This window comes from Natator depressus, chromosome 10 (assembly GCF_965152275.1).
Source record: "Natator depressus isolate rNatDep1 chromosome 10, rNatDep2.hap1, whole genome shotgun sequence".
NCBI lineage: Eukaryota > Metazoa > Chordata > Testudines > Cheloniidae > Natator > Natator depressus.
Window position 1 is genome coordinate 283,479 of NC_134243.1, and position 14,993 is coordinate 298,471.

Genomic DNA, 14,993 nt, shown 5'->3' on the forward strand with positions numbered 1-14,993 from the left:
AAGTATCCTCACACCTTCTTGTCAACTGTCTAAATGGGCCATCTTGATTATCACTACAAAAGTTTTTTTCTCCTGCTGATAATAGCTCATCTTAATTAATTAGCCTCTTACTCCACTTTTTCATGTTCTCTGTATGTGTGTATATATATATCTTCTTACTATATGTTCCATTCTATGCATCCAATGAAGTGAGCTGTAGCTCACGAAAGCTTATGCTCTAATAAATTTGTTAGTCTCTAAGATGCCACAAGTCCTCCTTTTCTTTTTACGGATACAGGCTAACATGGCTGCTACTCTGAAACTTTTCATATGTAGTCAGCCAATTACTGTTTATTTCAAGCCTGCCTGTATCTGACCGATTCTCTCCACATATGGCTATCACAATTCACTGCAGGCTGATTATGTTGTGACCTAAGAAGGTCCTACTTGGACCTGGTTACTACCCCAATGCTGCTAGCTGCAATACACCTGCTGATATGGATAAACATTAGGTCATTCCCTCATCTGTTTTATGAAAAATAGAGTTTTCACCTTTTCTTCCTAAATCAACAGGTATCAAATGTCTCATGTATTTAAATTCTTTCCCATTTCTGTGGCAAGTATGCCTCTTCATTTTCCCTAGTAAATGATTCTGACTCTCTATGGTCAGTAACTATTCTTTCTGGCCAGCTGTCACAATGGTTTTGTTTGTTTAGCACCATAACATTTTAATTTTTTTGACTTTCTTCCAATTATAAGCCTGGAAAATCCATAGGTTTGAGTAACAGGTTTTGTGGGAAGTAAAATCCTTATTTCTCTATTAACCATCTCAACTATGGAAGCCAGTCCTCCTGTTGATGTATGTCTAATATCTAACATGGCTAGGTAGAGGTCTTTATTGTAATGTTTGGTTTTCTTCAAGAAATGTCTCATTGATCAAATGATCATTTACCTTGTGCTGATTAATGTCTTACTCCCAGCTGATTTGGCTCATAGTTGTTTTCAGTTTTCTGAAATTGGCCCTTTTAAAGAACCAGATATATATATTATGGGTCTGGTCTTTATTCTGTTTGCACATTATAAATGTGATCAGGTCACGATCACTTGTACCTAAGCTACCATTAAGTTTTAGCTCTATGATCAGTTCCTCTTTATCTGTTAAGACATGGTCTAATATACAGTTCCCCTGTGGTGGCTACAACACTTTTTGAGTTATGATGGTGGCTGAGAAAGGAGGAAGGCTTGGGAGAAGGGGAAGATTAAAAGCTCTGCTTTAGCTATGTAAAGCCAAGCTTATGGCTAGACAGCCAAAAAGAAAGGTCAGAAATGTTATGTAAAGCCTCCACTCAAATGCAATTGTAAGATCTGTAACTTGTATCGTTAAGTTCTGCAACCTTTTTGCAGACTTTGTAACTTCAGTTAGTGTTAGCATAGCCTTTTAAGTGTTGTAACCTTTACAAGCTTTGTAACCTTTTCAGTTGCCACTTGTATGAACCTCCAAGGTTTGCAATATTCAGAGAGAGTGTGAACAAGGGAGTGTGTGGGGGAGATAAGGGAGTGTGAACAAGGGAGTTAATGTGGGAGTGGGCGGAGAGGAACTGCAAGGAGAAAAGAGCCCAGAGACAGGAGACAGGTGTGTCTGATGTAATCTGCCCTGAGAAGGCAATCGTGGGGTGCTGTAAAGAAAAGAAGAACCTGGTATGCATGAAAGGAACTGGTCTGGGAATGCTTCTCGGTGATATACACAGAAGGAAAACTCAGTGTACGTGACAGGAGCCATTCAGTTCCAGCATGGCGATATGCATGCACACAAGCCCCCTACTTCTTCTTGACCTGCTCACCGGCCCAGATCTGTGACTGCAGGCGGACACACCAGATCTACCATGCTTCGGCTTCTCAGCTTCCCATGCTAACTCTCTGCCTGTGAAAGTGTGTGGGTGCAGGAGGGTATGAATGCGGTGAATGTGTGTGTGTATGAATAAGCTCCATCCCTTTTCTGTCTGACCCAACAGCGGCATTGTAATAAAACTAATACAAGTGTGACCCTGGGTTGGTTTTTAGGGGAACAGAGATAACAAGAAACACAAGCTGAGATTTTAGTTTGGACAGAAGACAACAGATCTGGAATGTAGAGGTGGATCTGTGAGTTGTTAGCATAGAGTTGGTAACTGAATTTGTTTGTGCCTGAGATTGCACAGCAATAAGATGCGGAGAGAAAAGAGAAGGGGAGCAAGTTCAGAGCTTTGTGGCACCCCCACAGGAAGCTGGAAGAGGGATAAGGAGGATCCTCTTAAGGACACACTGAAGAAGCAACCAGAGAGGTAGGAGGAGATCCAGTAGAAGATGGCGTTGTGAAAGCAAAGGAAGAACAAGATTTTGAGAAGAGTGTGATCAGTGGTATCAAAGGAGGCCAACAGGCTGAGGAGGATGGGCTAGTTCCAGGCTTTCCTAGAAAAGGAAATTAGAGGCTCTAATGAGGACTGTTTCAATGAAGTGCAGATGGTGGAGGCTGAATTGGAGGGGGAGGTTTAGGCTCTAACCGGATGAGGGGAACTTCAAAACAGTGGTTGTAACAGGTGCTTAGATGATTCAAGGAGCTTAGGGGAGAAGAGCGATGGAGTCATAGCTGGAGAGGCAGTTGTGGTCTAGGATGATGGGAGAAAATAAATCATGCTTGTATTGTGAGGGAGGAAGGAGTCTGGGGGGAAGTTGAGAAGGGAAAGGGAGATCAGGAAACCGGATGGGATGGAGTTACTGGGGCAGGTGGAGGGGCTAGAAGAGAACAGATCAGAAACTTTTTGTCAATGACAGGGGAGAACAGAGTGGCCAGGGGAGGGGAGGTTATGCTAGATCTTGTAAATTCTCTTTGAAGAAGTTAGTGAGATCCTGTTCAGAGAACAAGTGAGACCAGAAAAGGAGTGGAGGGCATCAAAGATGCAAACAAGTGCCTGGGGTTGTGGGCCTGGGAGTTGATCAGAGTGGAGAAGTAAAGTTGCTTGGCTAAGAAAATGGCAGAACTGAAGGAAGCAAGAATGAATTTGTAGTGGAAGAAGTCATTGTGGTCATGAGATTCCTGCCAAAGACACACTGCCTCCATAAGAGCAGGAAGGGAAGAAATGGATTTTGGGTGAGAGCAGGGTGGATCTTGTGATGGGAGAGAGGGTCAAAGGAGTCAAGAGTGAAGGAAGATGTTGATAATCAATTACACTGTCAGTTGAGGGGAGGGCAAGGAGAGGAACAAAAGTCTTCAATACTGATGGATTGGAAGTTCAGAAGGCTCTGGTCAGACGGTATCACATGGGTGATGCTGAAAAACTATGCAATGGTCAGAGAGAGGAGTATCAGTGATGGAGCGATCCGAGAATACCAGTCCAAGTGAATGGCCGTTTTGGTGAGTGGGAGAATTAATCCAGAGTTGCAGCTTGAATGAAGAGGTGAGGGAGAGGAAGCAGGTAGCTAAAGGGTTCAATATGGTGTCAGTATGGAAGTTGAAGTGAAAAAGGATGAGCACAGGAATCTGTTGACAAGAAAATGGAAAGGAAGGAGGGAGGAGCTGGGTGGGTGCTGGATGACAGCCAGATGGGAGGGGAGAGGAGAGAAGAGTCAGATGCAGTGTTGCTCATAAAGGGTTAGGGTAAGGAGTGAAAAGTGGGAGGAGAGAAAGTTGAACTCTGGAATAGAAGAGTAGAAGTCCAATACCCACACCATAGTCTGATTGGGGGAAGGAGAGCGAGTGAACAGGAGGGGCCTCCTTAAGAGGGGGCGGCTACAGAGGCAATGTGACAGGATTCAGGTCTCTGAGAGCAGGAGGCAAATATGTTCTGAATAGGTGGTATCTTTTTGGATACAGAGCAGGTGTACATAAGTTTTATGGGCTAATAGTTATGCTATTGCTGCTACTTCAGAGCAATAGAGAGAGACCAGCATTACAATAATTCTCCCTCCTTCCTGAAGATCGGTAGTCATGGTGGTGCACCTGCCTCTTTAGCGTTGGAGGGCCTGTTGCACCACAATCTTCATTCACTGCGTAGGCTGGTTCCACGTCTCTTGACAGGAACATATGCAATGTACTCCATTTAGGCTGGGCCAGGAAGGCAGCTTATTTGTAACACTTTAGCACCTCTGCAACTGTGTCCATCCCAAACGCATGAGGTTTTTATAGCAAACTCTGAACATTGGCATTCTAGTTTTTTCTAAAATAAATGGTTGCTGTTTTCAGGTTACTGTGGGCACCAGGTTTTTTATTTTACATCCCATTTGCATCACATCTGCAGCATATGGGGACCTGCAAAGTTTGTTGTTTTATTGATGTCTGAAATATTTACCCTTTCTTAACTGGACCTGACAAGTCAATGACTGCATTCTTGCAGCACAACTAGAGGAGATGTGCAAGAGCCAGCAGATTTCAGTGACTCAGAATCTCAAGCAATTATTAAATGGGGCGATTTCCTTAGAAATGTCTTTTCATAGTATTGGAGCAAAGAAAGAAAAAGGAGAGCAAGCTGTTCACAGTCTGCACAGGCTCCGTCTGCAGCTACTGCAGTGAAGCTAATGAATCTCTTGCCATGGGACGGTTCTGTCTCTATGCTTGGTTTCCTTCTCCACTGCAGAAGGGTCTGACCCAAAGCTCAAATCCCAGTCACCAGGTTTAACTCTGCCAGGATGCCCCCCATCCAATCCTTGTAGGTCTGACTTTATGCTGGATGCCTCCCCAGAGAGGTGAAGGGTCTGACTGGTTACTCCAGTGAGTTACAAAGGGTTGGGCAGAAGACTGGCAGTGGCTTATCAAAGGAATGACTGTAAGAACACCGAGTCCAATTGCACCTTCAGATAAACAGCCCTGTTCCTGGCACTAGCCTGTCCAGTTCCCATCAACTCATTCAGCAACTCCACTTATAATCAGCAGAATTGGGCTTGCTTTTATTTATTTATTTATTTTAATCCCTGGAGTGTTGCAGGTTTGGGCTTGTTTTATGGAGGTCGCTTATTTGGGCTATTTTGTAATAGGTGACGTCAACACAAAGCTGGTTGGTGGAGTGGTTTCGGTGATTGACTGGTGTCTGTGTAGATGCACTTCATTAGAATTTTAGAATCCTCTTATCCCCGCTCCTGTTCAGTTAAGAGAACACATCCAAATTCATGAACTTTCTGGCCCACCCAATTAACACATCTTATGTTCCAACTTTTTGCCCACGCCAGGATAAGCTTCAATGGTTCAGCATGGGCATGTGCCACATTGAGGCAACAGAAACCATGAAGGCTGTGTAGAGAGCAAGGATGACCTTTTTAAATAAAGTAAAAATATTAAAATAATAAATGTTTAATTAATTAATGTGTCACTTAATGTTGTATGCAGCAAAACCAGAACTACTAAAAAAAATTAATTTGTATAAACACCCTCACTCCCTTCCCTCTGAAATGGGTTGTGCTTGTTTTGAAAGGCAATGATTTTTTTTTTTTTTGGTCCTAAGACTGCTCTTGCTCACTAAGGGTTTGGCTACATTTGTGATTTAGAGCACATTAAAGCAGCCCCGGGTGCCCTAACTCATGACGCATCCACACTGGCAGGGCACGTAGAGCGCCCGGACTCTGCAGTTGGAGCGCTCCTGGTAATCCATCTTGACTAAAAGCATAACTCTTGATGTGCCCTGGCTGGAGCGCCGCAGCACCAGTGTGGACGCCCTGGCCTGTTAACGCGCTCTGATCGGCCCCCCGAAGCATCCCACAATGTCTGTTCTTGGCACTTTGGTCATCACTTTGAAATCTACTGACCTGCCCTCAGGTGACCAACCGTCAGTCCCTCCCTTTAAATTCTCTGGGAATTTTGAAAATCCCCTTCCTGTTTGCCCAACAAGGCATGGAATGCTCTCAGTGAATCTTTCCAGGTGACCATGCCTCCACGCGCCAGGCAATCCCCAGTATGGAGCAATGGTGAGGTGCTGGACCTCATCAGTGTTTGGGGGGAGAAAGGTGTCCAGTCCCAGCTGCACTCCAGCCGTAGGAATTACGATACCTTCGGGCAGATGTCAAGGGACATTTTGGAAAAGGGCTGTCAAGGTTCCTTCCCCACTCTGAACTCTAGGGTACAGATGTGGAGACCTGCATGAAAAAACCCCTAAGCTTATTTTTACCAGCTTAGGTTAAAACTTCCCCAAGGTACAAACTATTTTATCTTTTGCCCCTGGACTTTATTGCTGCCACCACCAAGCGTCTAACAAATATATAATAGGGAAAGAGCCCGCTTGGAAATGTCTTCTCCCCCTCCCCCCCCAAAATCCTCCCAAACCCTACACCCCCTTTCCTGGGGAAGGCTTGATAAAAATCCTCACCAATTTGCATAGGTGAACACAGACCCAAACCCTTGGATCTTAAGAACAATGAAAAAGCAATCAGGCTCTTAAAAGAAGAATTTTAATTGAAGAAAAAGTAAAAGAATCACCTCTGTAAAATCAGGATGGTAAATACCTTACAGGGTAATCAGATTCAAAACATAGAGAATCCCTCTAGGCAAAACCTTAAGTTACAAAAAGAGACAAAAACAGGAATATCCATTCCATTCAGCACAACTTATTTTACCAGCCATTTAAACAAAACAGAATCTAACACATACCTAGCTAGATTACTTATTAACTCTTTACAGGAGTTCTGACCTGCGTTCCTGCTCCAGTCCCGGCAAAGGCAACACAGACAGAGAGAACCTTTGTTTCTCCCCCCCTCCAGCTTTGAAAGTATCTTGTCTCCTCATTGGTCATTTTGGTCAGGTGCCAGCGACGTTATCCTAGCTTCTTAACCCTTCACAGGTGAAAGGGTTTTTCCCCTGGCCAGGAGGGATTTAAAGGTGTTTACCGTTCCCTTTATATTTATGACATGCCCCCCCCCAAATCACAGATTGGGTGAAACGCTGGCTGTGATTTCTTCCTAGAGCTCTAGGAGAAAAGAGTTAATAAGACACATGCACCTCTAAATATACTATTAACTGTACAAAGACTAACAATATTTTCCACATCTCAAGGACGATTTTAATCAGTTGATTCTGGGAAACTTTCACGGGAGAGTGCATCAGCCACTTTGTTAGAAGCTCCTGAGATGTGTTGGATGTCGAAATCAAAATCTTGGAGACCTAAACTCCACCAAATAAGTTTTTTGTTATTTCCCATGGCGGTATGACGCCACTGTAGTGCAGCATGGTCGGTTTGCAGGTGGAAACGCTGTCCTCAAACATATGGGTGTAAGCTTTTCCAGAGCGTAGACAATGGCATAACATTCTTTTTCACTGACTGACCAGTTGCTTTCCCTCTCAGACAGCTTCTTGCTGAGAAACACTACAGGGTGGAATTCTTGATCCGGTCCTTACTGCATTAAAACTGCTCCCACACCACGCTTAGACGCATCTGAGGTTACTAGGAACGGTTTGTCAAAGTCTGGGGCTCTTAGCACAGGGTCAGACATGAGTGTCGCTTTAAGCTGGTTAAAGGCCTTCTGACGCTCTTCGGTCCACTGAATGGCATTTGGCTGTTTCTTTTTAGTTAGGTCTGTCAGTGGGGCGGCGATTTGGCTGTATTGCGGTACAAATCGCCTGTAATAACTGGCCAAGCCTAAGAAGGATTGCACCTGTTTCTTTGACTTTGGGACAGGCCACTTTTGGATAGCATCCACTTTGGCCTGTAGGGGGTTGATAGTTCCTTGACCCACTCGGTGTCCAAGGTAAGTCACTCTGTTTAGGCCTATTTGACACTTCTTAGCCTTAACAGTTAGTCCTGCCTCCCTTATGCACTCGAAGACTTTTTGTAGGTGTTCCAGGTGTTCTGCCCAGGAATCCAAACATATGGACACATCGTCAAGGTAGGCGACTGCATATTCTCCTAATCCCGCTAGGAGACCATCTACGAGTCTTTGGAAGGTGGCGGGTGCATTCCGCAGCCCGAAAGGGAGTACATTAAATTCATACAACCTGACGTGTGGTGAAGGCTGACCTTTCCTTGGCGGATTCATCTATAGGTACCTGCCAGTACCCCTTGGTTAAGTCCAAGGTAGAGATGAACTGGGCCCGTCCCAGTTTGTCTAATAGTTCATCTGTGCTTGGCATTGGATAATTGTCTGGGCGAGTTACAGCATTTGGCTTACGGTAGTCCATGCAAAAACGTATCTCCCCATCTGGTTTGGGAGGTAGAACCACTGGAGATGCCCATGCATTGCCAGAGGGGCAGATTACACCCATCTGTAACATATCCTGGATCTCCTGTTCTATAGCCGTTTTAGCTTGAGGAGACACCCGGTAAGGTTGGACTTTAATTGGGTGAGCATTACCTGCGTCAGTGGAGTGGTATGCCCGTTCAGTCAGTCCTGAGGTGGCTGAGAACGTCAGCGCGTAGCTAGTGCACAGCTCCTTGATCTGCTGTCACTGCATACGCCCACAGATCATGGAGAGGTTCACCTCTTTGACGCCACCATCACTTTTCCCTTCGTAGCAGACACCTTCAGGCCACTCAGCGTCATCTCCTCCCTGGGCTGTAAACTGACAAACCTTTAATCCTCTGGAATAAAAGGGCTTTAGAGAATTAATATGGTACACCTTAGGCTTTCGGTTGGAGGTGGGGAATGCTATGAGATAATTAACAGGCGCTCCTGGACCGTGAATGGCCCTTCCCACGACGCTTCCATTTTATGGGCCTGGAGCGCCTTTAAGACCATGACCTGGTCCCCTACTTTGAAGGAAAGCTCTCTGGCATATTTATCATACCAGGCTTTTTGCTCTTTTTGAGCATCCTTTAGGTTTTCTTTAGCAAGGGCCAAAGAGGTTCGGAGGGTATTTTGTAGATTGGTTACAAAGTCCAGAATGTTAATTCCTGGAGAAGGTGTAAACCCCTCCCATTGCTGCTTCTTCAACTGTAATGGCCCCTTAACTTCACGGCCACATACAAGTTCAAATGGTGAAAACCCTAAACTGGGATGTGGTACAGCTCTGTAGGCAAAGAGCAACTGCTTGCAACACTAGGTCCCAATCATTGGAGTGCCCATTTACGAATGTACGTATCATGGCCCCCAAAGTCCCATTACATTTCTCCACCAGGCCATTTGTTTGATGATGGGAAGGGGTGGCAACCAAGTGATTCACCCCATGAGCTTCCCAAAGGCTTTCCACAGTACCTGCCAGGAAATTAGGTCCTGCATCTGTGAAGATGTCGGAGGGCCAACCTACCCTGGCAAAAATGTCTGCTAGTGCTGGTACACACTTTTAGCCCTGTTGTTGCTTAGAGCTACTGCTTCCGGCCATCGGGTGGCAAAATCCATGAAAGTCAGTATGTACTGCTTTCCTCTGGGTGTCTTTTTCGAAAAAGGACCCAGAATATCTACAGCTACTCGCTGAAATGGAACTTCAATGATGGGGAGTGGCTGGAGAGGGGCTTTGACCTGGTCTTGGGGTTTTCCCACTTTTTGGCATACCTCTCAAGACCGGACATAGGTAGAAACATCCTTGCCCATTCCCTCCCATTGGAATGACCTCCCCAACCGGTCTTTGGTCCTGTTCACCCCAGCATGGCCATTAGGATGATCGTGGGCCAAGCTCAAGAGCTTTACCCGGTACTTAGTTGGCACTACCAACTGTCTCTGAGGATGCCAGTCTTCCTGGTGTCCACCAGAAAGTTTCCTTGTATAAAAGTCCTTTTTCTACAACAAACCTGGATCAATTAGAAGAGCTGAGAGGCGGTGGGTTGCTCCGGGCTGCCGTCCAAGCTCTCTGGAGGCTTTCATCTACTTCCTGTTTGGTCTGGAACTGTTCCCTTGATGCTGGGGACATCAGTTCCTCATTGGATTGTGGACCTAGGCTTGGTCCCTCTGGAAGCGATGTCGGGGATGGGACTGTTTCCGTTGACTGTGAACCGCTCTCCACTGGGGCACTATGTTGGGGTTCAGGCTCCAGCTGAGCCTCTTGTGTAGGGTTATTGGCTGCTGCCGGTTCCGGTTCTGGGACTGGCTCTGTCTGGGTCTCTGGGACTGGATCCACTACTGCTGTTGCAGACGTTGGCGTGGGGTCTGGGTCCATCACCTCTGACCGGGTCCTGGTAGAAGTTTCTGGAACAGAGCTAGGCGGGACGGCTTGCTTAGCCTGGCTGCGGGTGACCATTCCCACCCTCTTGGCTACCTTCACATGATTGGCTAAGTCTTCCCCCAACAGCATGGGGATAGGATAATCATCATATACTGCAAAAGTCCATGTTCCTTACCAGCCCTTGTACTGGACAGGCAACTTGGCTGTAGGCAAATTGCAAGAGTTGGACTTGAAGGGTTGAATTGTCACTTGGATCTCTGGGTCGATTAAATTGGGGTCCACTAAGGAAGCATGGATAGCCGACACTTGTGCTCCGGTGTCCCTCCACGCGGTGACCTTCTTCCTACCCACACTCACATTTTCCCTCCGCTCCAAGGGTATCTGGGAGGTATCTGGGCCTGAGGACCTCTGTCGTGATTCCGGTGCAATGAACTGTAATCTGTTGGGGTTCTTGGGGCAGTTGGCCTTCACATGCCCCGGCTCGTTATATTTAAAACATCGTCCAGCTGACGGGTCACTGGGGCGAGGTGGGTTGCTGGAGAACGGTGTGGCAGGACGATAAGGTGTCTGGAGTATTCCTTGGTGTGTAGTTGGGGCCTTGGTAGTAGGGTGTGGTCTGAGGGTGTCCCTTCTGGTATCTACTCCAACTGTGACCAGGGTTGTTCCTCTCTCCTCCCTCCACCTGTTTTGTTCCAGCTTGCCCTGCCTCTCTGGCAGTCTGGGACTGCTCGTATCGATCAGCATAAAAAGCAAGACTTTCTGCTGAGTCCATTTCCTTATCCCATAAACACTGTTTTATTTCGTCCTTGGACATATTCAGGAATTGCTCCTGAGCTATCAAATCACACATTCTGTCAAAGCTAGTGACACCCCTTCCTTGGGCCCATTTATCTAACAGATCCTTCATCTGGTTTAGATAAGCCACATTACTTAGTCCAGGCCCTCTCTTAAGGGTTCAAAATTTTATTCTGTATGTTTCAGATGTAACTTGAAATTGCTTTAAAACCAAATCCTTGAACTTATTATAGTCAGAAGCCTCATCAATAGGCATCTTATTGAATACATCCAGAGCATTTTCAGTTAATTTTGCGACCAATGTGGTCATCTTGTGAGCTTCAGGAATTTGATGGAGAGTGCACAGTCTCTCAAAGGTGAGAAAATATTCAGCAATATCACTGGATTCATCATACTGTGGACATAGTCGCTCCCATTTGTGGATTGTTGGGGAAGGATGGTTAGGGTTATCCAGTAGATTCCGCTCAGCCTTTGCCTTCTCCATCTCCAGTGCATGCTTCCTCTCTTTTTCCTTCTCCGCCTCAGCATGCTTCCTCTCTTTTTCCTTTTTCTCCATTTCTTTTCCCCTTGCCTCCATAGCTCTCCTGTGGGCAGCCTCCCTTTCCTCCTCAGCATGCTTCCATTCTTTTTCCTTTGTCTCCATAGCTCTCCTGTGGGCAGCCTCTTTGGCTCTTTCCTTGGTTTCTGTCATGTTTGCCTCTCTGTTTTTAACTAACTTTACACCCGAGAGTTAGAACTAAAACAAACAAAAACAAAAAAAACTTGGCTTGTCAAAACAATAATAGGTTGTGCTGTAACCGGATACCGATGTTCTCTGATAGTGATTGTCAATCTACAGACAAATCCTTTAAAAAAAACCCTAACACCTTTGTCTCCAGGCAAATAGACAGAAAACCCCTCTAGTTGCTCTTAGGTAAAAAACAACTTCAGGTCTGTGAAGACTTGTGAATTTTCCTGCAGGAGGTTAACTACCCTGCCTTTAGGTAGAGAAAACTCCAGCTCACAAAAGACAATTACCTTTTGTCGCTGCTTTGGCCCCCAAGCAGAGACAAAAAAACTCTAACTGCTTTCAGCTTAAAACCTGCTTTCCAGCAGCCCAAAGGAAAAAAATATTTCCTTTTAAAAAATCTGTGCTTCTGGTTAAAAAAAATCTCAAATTGATCTCAAAATGATTTCAAGTTAATCCCACCGCTCTGCCACCATGTCAAGGTTCCTTCCCCACTCTGAACTCTAGGGTACAGATGTGGGGACCTGCATGAAAAACCCCCTAAGCTTATTTTTACCAGCTTAGGTTAAAACTTCCCCAAGGTACAAACTATTTTACCTTTTGCCCCTGGACTTTGTCGCTGCCACCACCAAGCGTCTAATAGATATATAACAGGGAAAGAGCCCGCTTGGAAATGTCTTTCCCTCCCACAAAATCCTCCCAAACCTACACCCCCTTTCCTGGGGAAGGCTTGATAAAAATCCTCACCAATTTGCATAGGTGAACACAGACCCAAACCCTTGGATCTTAAGAACAATGAAAAAGCAATCAGGTTATTAAAAGAAGAAAAAGTAAAAGAATCACCTCTGTAATATCAGGATGGTAAATACCTTACAGGGTAATCAGATTCAAAACATAGAGAATCCCTCTAGGCAAAACCTTAAGTTACAAAAAGACACAAAAACAGGAATATACATTCCCTCCAGCACAGCTTATTTTATCAGCCATTTAAACAAAACAGAATCTAACACATACCTAGCTAGATTACTTATTAACTCTTTACAGGAGTTCTGACCTGCGTTCCTGCTCCGGTCCCAGCAAAGGCAACACAGACAGAGAGAACCTTTGTTTCTCCCCCCCTCCAGCTTTGAAAGTATCTTGTCTCCTCATTGGTCACTTTGGTCAGGTGCCAGCGACGTTATCCTAGCTTCTTAACCCTTCACAGGTGAAAGGGTTTTTCCTCTGGCCAGGAGGGATTTAAAGATGTTTACCCTTCCCTTTATATTTATGACAGGGGCCATGACTGAGATGCACTGCAGTGCAGGGTTAAAGTGAAGGAGCTGCGGAATGCCTACTGCAAAGCCCGCAAGGCAAACCACCGCCCTGGTGCTGCCCCTGTGACCTGCCGTTTCTACAAAGAGCTGGACATGATACTTGGGGGCGATCCCACCTCCACTCCTAAGACCACCATGGACACTTCAGAGCCCAGTTCAACAAGGCAGGAGGAGGAGGAAAGCGGGAGCGAGGGTGCTGAGGAGAAGGGGGACAGCCCGGCATCCCTAGATGCTGTTCTCAAGCCAAGAGGAAGGTAGCCAGTTGCTGTGGCCGGTGCTTGGGGAAGAACAAACACCAGAGGAGGTGCCTGGTAAGTGGCTTGTATTTTGGGAAGGAAGTTATTCGGTGCGGGCTCTTGGGGCAAGGAGGGTTAGGGCTGCATGCATGCCTAGATGCGGAATAGGGCACTGATGTGCTCTCTCACATCGTGGTAATCGGCCTCAGTGATCTCTTCAAAGGTCTCATGCAGAAGCTGGGCAATGCGCTTGCACAGGTTCCTTGGCAGAGCTACTGTGCTCCTCGTCCCAGTAAGACTAACACGTCTGCGCCGCCGTGCCGTGATGGGTGGGGGGACCATTGCTGCACACAGGCAAGCTGCATATGGGCCAGGGTGGAAGCCACATTGTAGAAGACCCTCCCTTGCTTCCCAGGTCACCCTCAGCACAGCCGCGTAGCCAGGTGGAGGGAACAGGGGGAGCGATCCAAAAAAAAAAAAAGGTGCCACCTGCTGCGGCGTTTTTACTCACTCGCTCCGGGTGGCTCCGGCGGCCGGCCCTCACTCACTCGCTCCGGGTGGCTCCGGCGGCCGGCCCTCACTCACTCGCTCCGGGTGGCTCCGGCGGCCGGCCCTCACTCACTCGCTCCGGGTGGCTCCGGCGGCCGGCCCTCACTCACTCGCTCCGGGTGGCTCCGGCGGCCGGCCCTCACTCACTCGCTCCGGGTGGCTCCGGTGGCACTGTAGGTCCCGCCACCGAGGTGCCGCCGAAGACCCGGAGCGCCGCTGGGTGAGTAAAAGCACCGCAGCGGGTGGCGCCTTTGTTTGGGATTGCTTCCCCTGTTCCCTCAACGGGGGAAAATTTAAAAGGCGCCAAGACATTGACAAGACGCCACTTGTGCTCAGTGGGGGAGCGGCCGCTGCCCCACTCCCACCCTAGCTACGCTACTGCCTCAGCAGCGAGATCTCTTCCAGGATGAACTCCTGTGGAAAATGTGGGGAGAGTGTTCAGTATAGGGGCCCCTGCCGCTGTTGGCTCTCCCCAAGGCACAGGACAGTACGGCTGTGAAACAATCGGTCCCCCTTGCCCCTGTGCTTACTCACCATTTTGGGGCTCCCGTGGGTTATGTGCGCTCGCTTTGGGACTGACAAATTATGCTGTTGTGTAGACTGTGCTTGCCCTTATGTACGGGGGAATCATTGCTCTGTCTGGTGTGAACAATGCTGCCTCTGTGAAGTGTTGCATTTTGGCTTTACAGATGCAACCTTGAGATCTCAGCCGTCCGTGTTATCACCGGCCGAAAGACTCCAAAGCATTAGGAAGCGGCCACGTAGAAGCAAAGAGGACATGCTGCATGAAGTAATGCAGCAGTCCCTTAATAAAAATCAAAAAGCGCAGGAGTGGCAGGAGAGCGAAAGGAGGGTCTGCTGGCAGAATGAGGATCGCTGGCACCAAAGCACAGAGTGGCTGATAAGCATCATGGAGTGCCAAGCGGACTCGATCCAGGCACTCGTAGCAATGCAGGTGGAGCACTTCCGCGCCCGCCTCCCCCCTGCAGCCCTTGTCCCAAAACTCTTTCCCTTGTGCCCCCACGTCACCTCCAACCCACTTTCCCCAACATCCGGGTTCTTGTCACCACCAGCTGCCTCCAACACCTGTGGCTTCACCACCCAGCCCTGCAAACTACGACCCTTACCCACTGCACTCAACCCCCATCACCATTCAGTATAGCCATCCTGAAGTGCAGCTGGGTGTCCCCCTACCTGTGTGAATGCTGGAGGAAGTGTAGGACTAGGTCTGCAGCTTGTCACAGCAGCACAGTGAGAGAGGGAGCCCAGGCTGGTGGGTCAGAGGGCTCAGTGGTACCCCAGTTCCAGGTGGTACTCCGGGGGGAACCGTCACACTAGCAGGG